Source organism: Lynx canadensis, chromosome D1 (genome assembly GCF_007474595.2).
Source record: "Lynx canadensis isolate LIC74 chromosome D1, mLynCan4.pri.v2, whole genome shotgun sequence".
Taxonomy (NCBI): Eukaryota; Metazoa; Chordata; class Mammalia; order Carnivora; family Felidae; genus Lynx; species Lynx canadensis.
The window spans coordinates 1,474,933-1,488,512 of record NC_044312.2 but is presented as its reverse complement, the minus strand read 5'-3'; positions in this window follow the sequence as shown (position 1 = coordinate 1,488,512).

The window sequence follows — 13,580 nt, the reverse complement described above, 5'->3', positions numbered from 1 at the left end:
TGATTCACATCAAGGCGTCTTTGGGGCCAGGAGCAGGGCTGCTTGGATGCTGCTCTTCAAGCCAGCCGACGTCCCAGTAACCGAGAAGTGTCCACATTCACGGTCCGGCCATATCCCCAACAGCATGCCTAATTTCATTGTGTGAATGGAGGAAGTAAATAGATTATTTTGCCATAAGGACATTTCTACTGCATGAGTGACTTTCAGTATTGACTCCTTAAGGGAGAATCAGATACAAAGATTCTTATGGTTTGTTGCTTTTTGGTTAATGAGCTGGGAGAAATACTGTCTTGACTTTCAATGAAATTGCTTGTACGACTCTGTAAAACCCTGATCCAACAACAAAGAACATTTTTTTTTCCCTAAATGTCTTAAAAATCGGGATAATTTCCTGAAATGCTCCTCCGAAGTACTAGAATCAGTGAATTATTAGAACAGAGCATATACCAACAGTGTTCCGATTTAACATTCATGAGTGACGTTTTAATATCAGTTTATTTACGAGTAAAGTGTTCAGATTTTCAGACATTGTGAATCTTTATTAATTTAACTGACTCTTTCCTCCGTGGCACAACTTCTAAACTTGAAGGATGTTGACCACTTGTGTTTAAGTTCAAAAAACAGGATTTGAGTGAAATCCTCCAAGTTGTCAATTTATAGCCTTTGAAGTAATAGTAACGTCTTTGTCATCTTCATTAATAAGGAACACTCAGAACATATGGATGACTTGAAAAATACCATACGAAACTATTTACTTGTGTACTTAACCCGAAGTACGTTTAGACTTTGGAATTTGAAAATTAAAATGAAACTTTTTTTCCCTAAATCAACAGCCCGACACTGTCTAGGCCAGGCTTGCTTTGCACTCTTCCTCCTTCTAGATCTTGTGCCTCCGTAGAGTCCCAGCAGTCGCCTGCTTTGGAGGCTCATTTACTAATTCATCAGTCAGGGTGTGGTCTCGTTCCTTGGTCTCGTTTCATTTCTTAAGTTAGGTTTGAACAACTTAACTTAATGGAAGATCTACGAGAAGACGTTTAGTGGCTAAGCAAAGGACAGTAGTAAGGAGCCTACGGTATATAAATGTCTCCTGACTGCCCTGCTGTCCTTTTTATTAGTTAGCTTCAAGTGCTTTCCCAGGAATCCTGCTGTACAGTTTTCAGAATTCCTTTCTTCGTATAGGATGAAATCCTCACTGGTGCTATATGGTTGGAAAGGACTTGCTTCTTCTAGAAGAGCATACCGATGTCATACAACTGGGAGGAAGCAGAGCGGGTGTGGATTCTCAGCTGTTGTCCGGTTACCTCTTGGAGCCAGTAATTCTTGACGCAGCCTGCTGTCTTTAGGAAATTGCCGGGGATTCAAGTCACACAGTGTTGTCTCTAAACAGCTACCATAATTTTACCTGAGTGGGAGATTTAAAAAACCAGTATATGCTTATGTGCTGATTTGAGTCTACGTTACAGTGTCTTTTATGGTCTAATGATTTCTTCTTTTTTAAATGCTGCCCATACAGTTCTTGACAAAACATGTTTGATAGTGATAGTATTTTCATGTGTAATGTGTGGGTTTTGCTGATTTGGATTTTAGTCTGTTTGAAGTACCCTCGATGAGTGTTTCCTAACCTGGAGCACGAGGGCCTTCTGTGGGATGTTAGCCTGACCCTGAGGAGTATTTTTCTTAAATGCCTTTTCACCTAGTAAACCAAAAATTTACCCTTAACAGTATTGAATGCCTTCACTTTGTGCAAGGAGGGGAGGAAGGGAGCGGAGATTTAAGAGAACTAGAGTTTCTAAGGCTACGTATTATGTAGAGTAGCTTAGATTCAGGACACACAAGCATATTCGCGCTGAAACATTTCTCTTGGAACTCCAGTGTTTCCGTAACAAAACGTGTCCTTTCTGCCTAGATGCTAGTGTGAAATTATGAAAGGACTTACTGAAATATATTTTGTGGTCCTCTTGACGAGCAGATCGTCAGAATGTGGACTTTGCTTTCTTGAAGAAGCGCACTGAAAACTGGGATAATTCATAGTCTGATAATGTTTTGTTTGGGGTTTGAGGGCTCCTGTCACCTTAGGTTTTGTGGCACATCTCAAACATTTATCACGTAACTACAGTATCACATAAGTTGTGGATGTTTCAGTACATAATGTGAATACATTTCTTTGATAAACTGAGAGAGAAGGCCCAGTAATCTCTTAACCTTATCATAAAGAATTCTTACCCCTAAAGAATTCCTGAGGAAGCATTACTCCTGAAGTCACACTGGAAAACGTTACAAGGAAACGTTTCAATGAAGAGTACATTTCCTCTTCGGGAGAAAAAAGTCTCATTGATTTCCTCAGTAGGAAAGGCTAGTCTGAATCATTAACTATTCTGCATCGTAGGATTTTTAAATGAATGTAGTTTTATTAGTTTCACAAATGCTTGGTAATAACCAGAAAAACAGATTGCTTACGACTTGGTCGTTTCTGTTGACGGTCGCAGTTAACCTGTGAGCAGTACTTGCAAAGCCAAAAAGCAGTCTGCTTTTATGGTAAATTTTTGTAGATTATAGATTGTGGAAAGATGGATTTTAGCCCCACAGCACAGGTGAACTGTCACTAATTTACCATTGTAGAGATTTTTCTCGTCAACTTTTATTTCATTGGAGTGAATCTTTATAGAGTTTTTAAGGCACAATTTACCTTTTCCCAAAGACCAGTCCTACTAAAACATCTTAAAATTGTTATATCCACTTTACAGTCCTTTGAATCCTTAACCAACTGAGCCACCCAGGCACCCCTTACAGTCCTTTGAATCCTATAGCGTTTCCTTGTTCCTTTCCTGGACCAGTTGTTATTATTTCGACCATTTTCTCTCTATTTTGTGTGCTTTGTCTGTAATTTATTAAAGCCTTTAATGATATGGCTCATTTTTGCATGAGTTCTAGTTTGCCATGTGTTCGATACTCTTTAAAATCTGTGACAAGGTCAGACTTGAATGAATATGAGTATAGAATCTTGTCTTAACAGTGCCAGTTTTATCGGAGCTTTGTTGTATTTTGTGGAACTATGGTGCATAAATGGAAGACTTACAGTAAAAGTTGTATTAAAAATTCCTTAGTTCCCTCCAAACTTACATCACTTTGAGGAAGTTTTATCATTCCGTGTTTTGGCTTTCTCAGCTTTAAAGCATTAATGAAGATGGTTTCATGGATTGTTTCAAGTATCACTTAGAACGTGGATATCCTATAAATGATCAAGTAGCACACTTACAATTAATTTTAAAAGCTAACAAGAGTAGGTAAAATGTACAAAGCCAGATTTACCCGAAACTCCATGGGCACGTTTGTGTGTACGTTGAGTACTACTGAATGTGTAAAATTTACCCATCATTTATTTTTCCTTGTAAAAGACAGATTGCTCATAGAAGCTCTTTACGTATTTTGAAGGTGGAAGGAGAATTTTGTTTTCATATGATTGCTACCAGTTGTGTGTGAACCACGTAAGATGGAAGACTTTAATACTTTATTGGAACGGTTTGTCATTTGAGACTTAGTATTATTTATCAAGCTTAGCAAAACTGATTTGTGTGGGTATTCAGTTAGTTGACCTTGAGTATTTTAGCTGTATTATTCTATCATGCAATTGAAATGGCTTGTAGCAAATTAACAGACACTTTTATCCCCAAATGTGGAAACCTTACCTGTTTTGGATTTATGTCATTCCTTAAAAGACTTTGAATGCTAAGAGTATAGAAGTAAGTATCAGAGAACCCTGGTTGGTTTTCTCTTTGCCACATTTTGCCGTGTCACTTTTAGACAACTCATTTCACATCTGTTTTCTTCAGTTTCACCTTCTGTAAAATAGCATGAATACCTACCAGAACTGTTAGAAAGTCCAAACAGGCCTTGTGCATAGCAGTTAGTCAGTGTTAAATGAATACAGGTATTTGAACAAAAAACGATTAGTTATAATGGTTTTTTTAAACAAGTTTTCTATCTTGTGTAAACACGTCCAAGGGGTTTCTTCTATTCTACCATTTGTTTTTATAATCAGGCTTGTTCACATTCCCCTTGGACTAGATATTTCAATAACTCCCAAGCATCTGGTATATACCAGCAGGTCTTCTAGGACTGTGTGTGTGTGTGTGTGTGTGTGTGTGTGTGTGTAGTTTATCCAGTGATGACAAAGTAATTGAGGGAAGTAAGTCGAGGAAGGGGTCTGGGGAGTGTGTGAGCACAGAGTACACATACGCCGACAAAGTGACACTGGACAGAGATCTGAAGAAGTGAGCAGTGCGGCCATTTGCATATCTGGGGAAGAGCTTACCAGGCAGAAGGAATATTCCACGTTAAGGCCCTGAGCTGCGCATGTGCTTCGTGTTTTCCGGAAACAGCAAGGAGATCGTTGTAATTGCAGTGAGCAAGAGGAGAGGCGTAGCCAAGACTAGAAGGTGAGGTTAGAGAGACGGGTGTTAGTGATGGTACCTGATTGTAGGTAATCACATAGGGCCTTGTTCACCTTTCTGAAGACAGACTTCAGTTGAGTGAGGTGGGAAGCGCTTAAGATTCTGATCAAAGCAAGGATGGAAGCCGACAGTGTTAGGTGGGAGGGTGTTCCAATCCCGATGAAACATGGTGTAGTTTAAGTGAGGCCAAGTGCAGTGGAAATAACCGTCAGATACGGCATGTATTTTGATAGTAGAGCAGATAGTCTATGTGGATGGATTGGATGAGGGTGGGAGAAAAGAATCAGGGAAGACTACGATTTTGGGCTTGAAACACGTGAAGAATGAAGCGGCCGCTTGGTAACCTAGGGAGGACTGTGCGGAGCAAGTTAGGGAGCAGGGAGCCCACCTGTTAGGTGTCCCAAGGGGTGCGTGGAGCTGGCGGTTGGGTACTGGAGTCAGGAGTTGAAGGGAGAGGTCTGAACTGGGCACACACTTACACAGTCGACCGTTGAGCGGCACAGGTTCATACGTACTTTTTTTTTGACAAATACTCTCCAGTGTAGCATTTTCCTTACAATTTAAAAACGTTTTCCTCTCCCTGACTTCCTTGTAAGAATACAGTCTGCAAGACGTACAGTGTTACAAGATACGGATTAATCGGCCGTGCTATCGTCCAGGCTTTCGGGTATCCGTAGGCTCTTAGCAGTTAAGGTTTGGGGGAGTCAGAAGTCACAGACCGGGTGGCGCCTCTCACCCCTGCGCTGTCAGGGGGAAGTCATCCCTTTACAGCCCTCCTGTGAGTCAGGACACGGATCCCTGATTAAGAAGAAGTGTAGTCAAAATAAAACCAAAGTGGAAATACATGATTAGTGAAGGTGAGGGCTGACTTTGGGGATTTAGAAGTAGAAATGTGATACTAGTATTTTCTGTACACAGCAGTCACTGCTTTCTGTAGCGTTCTGGAAACAGTTGAGATTGGACAGTCGAGATTGATAACAAATACATGCGTGTGGCACTTAAATTTAAAGGGTGAATTCCGTATCATTCCTGGAATGAAGCTTTTGTTTTGAGACGGTGCGGTTTTACCTCTAGGAACCTGTGGATGCTAGCCTCCGGTGGCTGGGAGCCGCTGTCCTGAGTCAGTGGCGCAGTGTCGGCTCTAGGGGGCGGGCTTGCTCCCAGTTCGTGCAGCGCCGGCTGCAGCCGGGTTGACTGGCCACGCAGTCCCCGCGTTCAGCCCCCGCCCGGCAAGGCACTGTCTCTCAGGCGACGAGCCCACCACGTGCTCTGTATTTTCTGTTGCTGGGAGGGCACGAAACAAGGCTGCGGGTCGCTGTCCGGACGTCTAGGGCTGGGAGTGGGCATTTGCGCATCAGGCACGAGGAGACTGGGGTGGAGCTCGCTGCCCGTGAGGTCTGATCCAGGGCGCCACCCACACGTGTGCACAGTCGGGCAGAAGAGGTTCTGCACGTGGTTTGCACAGGACGTGTGTGCAGCTGTTAACTCTGTGCCGTCAGGTGTGGGAAGAGTGGGGGCTGCACGGACCAGTACAGTACCCTGCCTGCCTCAGTGAGCTGTGCCGGAGCGTCTCCCAGCGCTTAACATCGAGTGCTCTACTCACGTGTCCTTTTTCCTCCAGCGTTAGAAACCCTGCGGGGAGCCCGGTGGCTCAGTAGGTCAAGCGCCCCGCTTCGGCTCAGGTCGTGATCTCGCTGTTCGTGGGTTCGAGCCCTGCGTCGGGCTCCGCGTGGACAGCTCGGAGCCTGGAGCCTGCTTCCGATTCAGCGTCTCCCTCTCTCTCTGCCCCTCCCCTGCTCACGCTCTGTCTCTCAAAAATGAATAAACGTTAAAAAACTTAAAAAAAAAAAAAAAAAAGGAAACCCTGACTCCTTTATCTCTGGCCCCTTCACATGCCCATGACAGTGCTCCAGACTTGGGCTAGTTCGTGGTGTATGCAGAGATAGAAAAGAAAAAACAGTGAGGGAATTTGTTCCTCGTGAAGAATCCCCCTGCAGGAAGGCTCTCCTGTTAACACGTGTCTGAGAGTGGCTATGGAGGGGATTCCAGCTCTCCGTCTTTGCCTCCCCCCCCCCCCACCAGGAGCGTCCCCGAGCCCTGTGGTCAAGAGCACTAAGAAACAACCTGCTGGTATCCATAGACGATGCAGGCCCAGCCTTCCCGTGGTTACTGGGGTGGAAGATGGACCGCTCTGTCTGGCTTGTACAATCCAAGAAGTTTGAGGTGAAAGGGACCTTTCTGGAATAAGGTACCCTTCTCTTTTTCCCACTTTTCACCCAGAAAGTTTGTCTACACGCGATCCTTCTCCCTCACTTCCTTGAGGGTCCCTACTTGTCCATGCTAGTTGCTCACTCGGTTTACCTGTAAAACGAGGGTCTTCTAGAGGATGAAATGAAATAGCGCATGTAGTAAGTGTTAGCACGTTCCGTCCGGAAAAAACAGACCGTTGGACTTTGTAGGTTGGATTTGTGTTCATTGAGTGCGTTGTTATTATCTAATAGCATCAAATGGCAACAAAAGTTGATCCAGTAAATCAGATCCATTCAAAGATGCATATCTCTTAGGAAATTAGTTTTTAATGTCAGTGACATAAACTAATTTGTTCTGTTAATGTAGGGCTGTGTGAAATAGTTTTCAAAGGGATATTAAATACGACTAAATGGGGGCGCCTGGGTGGCGCAGTCGGTTAAGCGTCCGACTTCAGCCAGGTCACGATCTCGCGGTCCGTGAGTTCGAGCCCCGGGTCGGGCTCTGGGCTGATGGCTCGGAGCCCAGAGCCTGTTTCCGATTCTGTGTCTCCCTCTCTCTCTGCCCCTCCCCCGTTCATGCTCTGTCTCTCTCTGTCCCAAAAATAAATAAACGTTGAAAAAAAAATTAAAAAAAAAAAGTAATTTTAGGGGCGCCTGGGTGGCGCAGTCGGTTAAGCGTCCGACTTCAGCCAGGTCACGATCTCGTGGTCTGGGAGTTCGAGCCCCGCGTCAGGCTCTGGGCTGATGGCTCAGAGCCTGGAGGCTGTTTCTGATTCTGTGTCTCTCTCTCTCTGCCCCTCCCCGGTTCATGCTCTTTCTCTCTCTGTCCCAAAAATAAATAAAAAACGTTGAAAAAAAAATTTAATAATTTACGACTAAATGACATGATGAGTCTGGAGTGCACTTGGCGGCAAGTATTAAGTGCTGGGTAACGTTAGCTGCTCTAGCAGCCTTTAAAAGGGGATCAGTGTGACCTCATAGGAAGGGCTTTTTTTTATGATAAAAATTATAAAGGCAAAATACTATAATGCCTTATTACAGTGATTCTTTTTTAAAACAATTTTTTTAAGATTTATCTTTGAGAGCGAGAGAGAAGGCATGAATGGGGAAGGGACAGACAGAGAGGGGGGAGACACAGGATCCGAAGCAGGCTACAGGCTCTGAGCTGTGTGCACAGAGCCCGACGCGGGGCTCGAACTCATGAGCCGTGAGATCACGACCTGAGCTGAAGTCGGACGCTTAACCAACTGAGCCACCCACACACACCTGTTTGATTCTCTTAAACCAGTTGTTTAAAAAAAATTTTTTTAAGTAGCAGGACTGCTTTCCAAAAGAACTTTTACTTAGAAGCCCAGTGTTTCCAGCAGGATGTGCTCCGGTTGGAGTGGGACATCCGGATCCTCCCCGCTCGCACCCCCACCGCCACTGTCACCCCCACCGCCACTGTCACCTCGGAGAAGCCTCGGAGAGACTCTGAGCTTTCTGACGGACACCTTTTGCTTCCGCATTTGCAGCTTGCTCTGTCAAACACGAACAAAGCATGTGGATCCATTTAGAAATTTCTATCTCGTTCTCTGTGTAAAAGCCAAAAATCAGCTGGCATTGTTTTAGTGTGGATGATGGGATCTGTTTACAGCGTCACTGGAAATGTTGACACTAGAACGATAAAAGTTAGGGTCATTCTGTCTCCGCTTCACTTTCGAGGTTGGTCTAAAAGGGAGAGAGATGTAAGAACTGGTGAGAGAGGTTTGGGGTGAATGAGTGAGTGAGTGAATGAATGCACGAAGGAACGAATGAGTGTCTATACTCTGAGCCTTCACCGTGGCCCCATCTCATGCAGGACAAACAAGAGTGTAGTTCCTAGTCTCCGCCTTTGAGGACCATAGTCCTCCTCTGGCGAAACAGGTCTCCACGCAGAGCTCATGTGAGTCCCGTGTGGTCCCCCACACTGTTCACCGAACAGTAAGGGCTTAATGGAGGTTTATCGAATGAACAAAAACACGTGTCTGTCTTCTCTCCCAAAACTGCACACCCCTGGAAAGACAGGGACCAGGGGCAGCACATGGCCAGTAAAATGAAAGCGTTTACTTACAGAATTAATCATTAAATGAATGACTGAGCATGAGTAGGCAGGGAAGGCTTGCACAGCCCAGCACGGGGGTTTCCAGATGGACACTGAAGTTACCTCACGAAGCATTTTTGGAGTTAGTGCCCGTCGAAGAACATGAGCAACAAGCTATAGGAGCTCAGAGGAGGGATTGTTTGACGGACCAAGATGGTCAGGATGGGTTCCCAGAGCCCAGGAGACTCTGGAGGGTGTGTGTCTTGACAGGGGGGCTACTCCGGTGTCACAAAATGGGAACTAGTCAGCTGCGGAAGACGAGGCGGGGACCGGGCCCCCGGACGGAGGGCACCGAGTGGACAGCCCTGGGCCCCGAGTGCTGGGACCCGAGCACCGTCCTGGCTTCACTGATTCCAGGCTTCGCGACCTTGAGGTGCTCCCACTTCCTCCTCCGGGAAGTAGAGGAAGACCGGTGTGCCTGTGATACCCTGCTTCCTGGTGTCGGGACCCGCTCAGGAACACCTGATGCCTGGCTCCCAATGCATGGCTTTCAGATGCCATGCATTTGTCGAATGACAGGGAACGTGTGTCATTTGTCGAATGACAGGGAACAGATGATCCTGTCTAATGAGAAGAATGGAGCCTGGGATGCCGGTAAACCTGTCGACACTTAGGGGAAGAAAAGTAAATAAGGAAAGCCACCAAATTTCATGGTCCGAAGAAAGGCTTAGGGGATCGTTTGGAAACTCCTTTGAGACTCTAAAGTTATGTCAGGAGTGAATAAGTCATGGGCTTTTCAGGCTGACACTATTTCTAAGGATGCTGCCTTCTTGAAAGAGGCAAACCACAAAGTAAACCGTCCAGAAAAGCTTCCAAAAAAAAAAAAAAAAAAAAAAAAGCTTCCCAAGGGAGGGATGCTTCCTTTGCTTTAACTGCTCGCCTCTTTCCTTACTAATGAATCATCTTGATTCCCTCACTGGTAATTTGTTTTAAATTTGGTCATAAGATGGTTACATTGACTGGGCTAATGTTACACAATAACTGAAAAAAAAATAATTGAAAATAATAGGTGGCAGGCCACCAGCTGAAAAAGGGAAAATACGATTCTTTTTTAACTTGGTTGTATGAATTGGTAATGGCTTGATCTTTATGATGTAAGATGGGATTTATTGTAACTTCTCCCTTCTCACTGACGGTTCCTCCCTTATCCTGGTTCTCTTTCCTGAAACCCGTCCTTCCTGCCCATCTTCCAGCCACTATCAGTTCTGTAGAGACTTTTATTAGAGTGTCAGTAGCACTGTATTGTGTAACTTACACATTTGTTTTCTTGACTAGACTGTGATCTCCTTGAGAGCGGGGATGGTCTATCTGCCTTGTTTCTGCAGGGTTCACACCTGCCCACAGTATAGGGGAAGCTCTCAACGAACAGAACAATTGCAGGTGAACAAAAAATGGTTTTGCTTGTGTAAGATGTGTAATCACCTTTTGTGCATTTTTTTCTGCTGTGTGGTAGACATTCCAGTACAGCCTCATTTTTAACGTTGACCTCTTAAAGTTAGAAACAAATGGAAATCCAAATGAAAAATGTGTATTACAGCAATTATGTTTTTCCCTCCCAAATTGGCACAGATTTTTAAAATTAATCTTACTCATTGCTGATAAAGGTACAGGGAAACAAGGGTTTTATGTTTTGCTGAAGGGAATATACATTGGCTGAACCTTTTCTGGAAGGCATTTAGGGAGCTATATTCAAAGGCCTTGATAGTGCTTATCTCTCTCACCTACCAATTCCATGCCTAGGAATTTATCCTAAAGAATGAATTACAGATTTGTCAAAGATATTATAAAATTAATATATTCATACTTTGGGGTACTCTGCCTTGGAAAATCCACGCTGTGTTACTGATGGGGGAGAAACAGGTTTTATAGCAGCACGTGTGATGGCTTAGTCCAGTGTGTGTCCGTGTGTTGGGAAAGACTGAAGGGCTGTGTACCACAACAGGAAAAATGGTGGCTTCTCGGTGATGGAGTTACCAGGAGGTGTAATTTTTACGTCATTTTCTCGATTTTCTATACTAACAATGAGTATGTATTACTTTTGTAATTTCAAGGAGTAAATAAAAGTCATATAAAGGCGCATACTTTGCCCTTTGCTGATTATACACACCTTCCCGGTGAAGGAAGACGGACCAGCCTTAAACTAGAAATGTTCACGTGGACCCAGGGCAGCAGGCCATTTTCCCCACCTGCCTACCCCAGTTAGCCATGGTGTCCTAAGATACGCTGGGGGCCCACACGAGAGGAACGCTCATTCATTCATTTACTCTCTCTCACTCATTCACTCACTCAGGAAACATTTGTGGAGGTCCTCACAGCTTGGGAGCTAAGGAGAAGTGTCAGATTCTTGAAGGCTAATTGTAGTTTGGGTTTCTGTTGGTTTTGGTTGAGGTCTAATTGGCATACAAAATCTTCATACTTTCTGGTGGACATCACAGTGATTGGGTGTTTTTCGACTTCATGAGATGATCGTGGTGAGTCTCGTGACCATCCGTCTCAAACTTACTGCAGTGGTCCCCCATGTTGTGCGTCACCGACCCATGGCTTGCTTGTTTTATAACTGGGAGTGTGTACCTCTTAATCCCCTCCACCTACTTCTACATTTATCTTTTAAACCGAGAATTTAATAGAGTATCCGGCCCAACCCTCTCTCTTTGGAGACAGAAAAAATGGATCCCAAAGAGATTTGCCCAAGAGTGAATGGATGGTAAATCGCGCATCTAGACTGCGGTCTGGAAATTCTCTTTCTAGGCCAGAGTCACTTGGGCTTCCTGTCTTGTAAAACACTCATCTGCACGATAGTCCTCCAAGTGGAAAAAAAAGTCTCGTACTTGATGCTTGCATTTCTTCTCTAGTATTTTTAGGTGCCTTAACTGGCTTCACTTTGTCTCACACAGAATTTGTAGTTAACTAAAGCTTTCCTATCTGTGAAACTCCTACATTAGTCATTATTAAGCTGTTTCTCCCTCATATTTTTGCTTTATTTTGGCCTCATAAATACAGTTGGACAAAGCCAATGAAAACCTTTCACACCCTCGCCCCCCACCCCACCCCCGGCTGTGTGTTGTACCAACTTCCTGCTTTTGACTTTTGGGGAGGGGCCCTTCAGCCAGTCAGTACCCGTCTATCTAGCATATTTATATTATGCAGAAAGATTCAGATTTTGTCAATAGTATCACTGCGGAAACCTGTCATTACAGCATAGCACTGGGCCCCCTCCATTGTACCAGGTACATCGTTCTCTACATGCTGCCTTCTCTGCCTCAAAAGGCATCCTTCCCCTACCCCCCCCCCGCCGCCTTCAAAACTCTCCCCCATCCTTCAAAACCCCTAATTCCCGTGAAGACACTGCTGCTTCTGGAAAGGCTTTCCTCAGCCACACCCAGTCCCCCACACTGTCTCTTACCTCCTCTCGAGTTTGCATTTTGCTGCTCCGAGCTCCTCGGTAACAGACTTGGGATCTTTCATTGTCCCCGCGTGCTTAGTTCAGCACGAGACCGTCACAGGTCTTCAGACCAATCTCTCCTCGCTGATACAAGGAAGGAACGAAGGATGGGATAAACAGATACATTTTCCTACTAGGTTAGAAAGTAGAGAAGGGCCAATTTGGAACGGATTGTTCTCTTGTGTTGGTTTCTCGTGATGTCTTTACTGCTGTTCGTGAGGCTGGTGTAGGAATTTCCCCTGGGTTCAGATAAAGATCTCACAGGGCTGCGTTTTGGAGAAGCACCTTTTTTTTTTTTTTTTTTTTTGAGAAATCGTGCAAAACGCACGGCCATCTCCAGCTGTCTACGCACCCCTCACAATACAGACTGCTTCGCTTACACACCTGTGTACGCACCCAGGCTCTGGGTCCAGAGACACGCACTCCCTCCCGTGCAGCGCGATCCGCACACGGCGTGGAGGAGCTGGCTTTGGTCCAGATGGGGCCCCGGATTTGCTGGGGGGACTTACACTGGCCGTTATCTCCCCCAGGCTTCAGTGTCTTATCTAGAGCGTGAAAGGTGGGGGTTCAGTGATCAAGATGCTTCTCCGGTCCACGAGCCTCTCACATGCTGGCCTGGAGTACTGTGCCCTGACCTTTTGTGGTCTAAGAACCTGAAGACTTGCACTTGACATTGGAGCGCAGCATTCACGCCAGCTCACAAGCCTTCCCTGCGGCCCTCAGACCTGTCCAGGCCGCCCGGTGCTCTCGGGAGTTGGCCCTCACTTCCACAGAAGGCGTCCCCTCACTTCTGCGGCGCTCTCGCTGCGGGTTTTTCTGACCCTGACCCTGGGCCTATTTCTCTGTGCTCCGTGGGTTGATTCTGGTTTGTCCTCCGTAGTGGAGTTCCTTTTTCCACAGGACAGACGTCCAGGTATTTGAAAATAGCAGTAACGCCCCAGCCCCGAGTCTCTTCTCCAGGTTAGAAAATTCTAGTCTCTTTGCCTGTTTGCCTTGTGACCAGATGGTTCTTTCTCCCTGATGCAGCCTGTTTGCGTCTGGCACCGCCACAACTCTGCACGAGCATCTCGCCCGCAGCGCTGTTACCTCTGCCACTTGATCCTGTCCCTCAGGACCCAGTCCCAGGCCCTCCTTCTCCCAGCCAGACCTTGTGCTCTGGCCTCTGCCTCACAGGTGCTCCACTGTGCTTTACCCACCCTTTTCTACAGTGACTTCTGTACCGTGTTCTCAGTTTTTCACGTATCTGGGTGCTCTGCAACAGTGGGGACCTAACTGGCTCGTTCGCAGTGCCCGGCACGTGGTGGGCACGCGCGAGC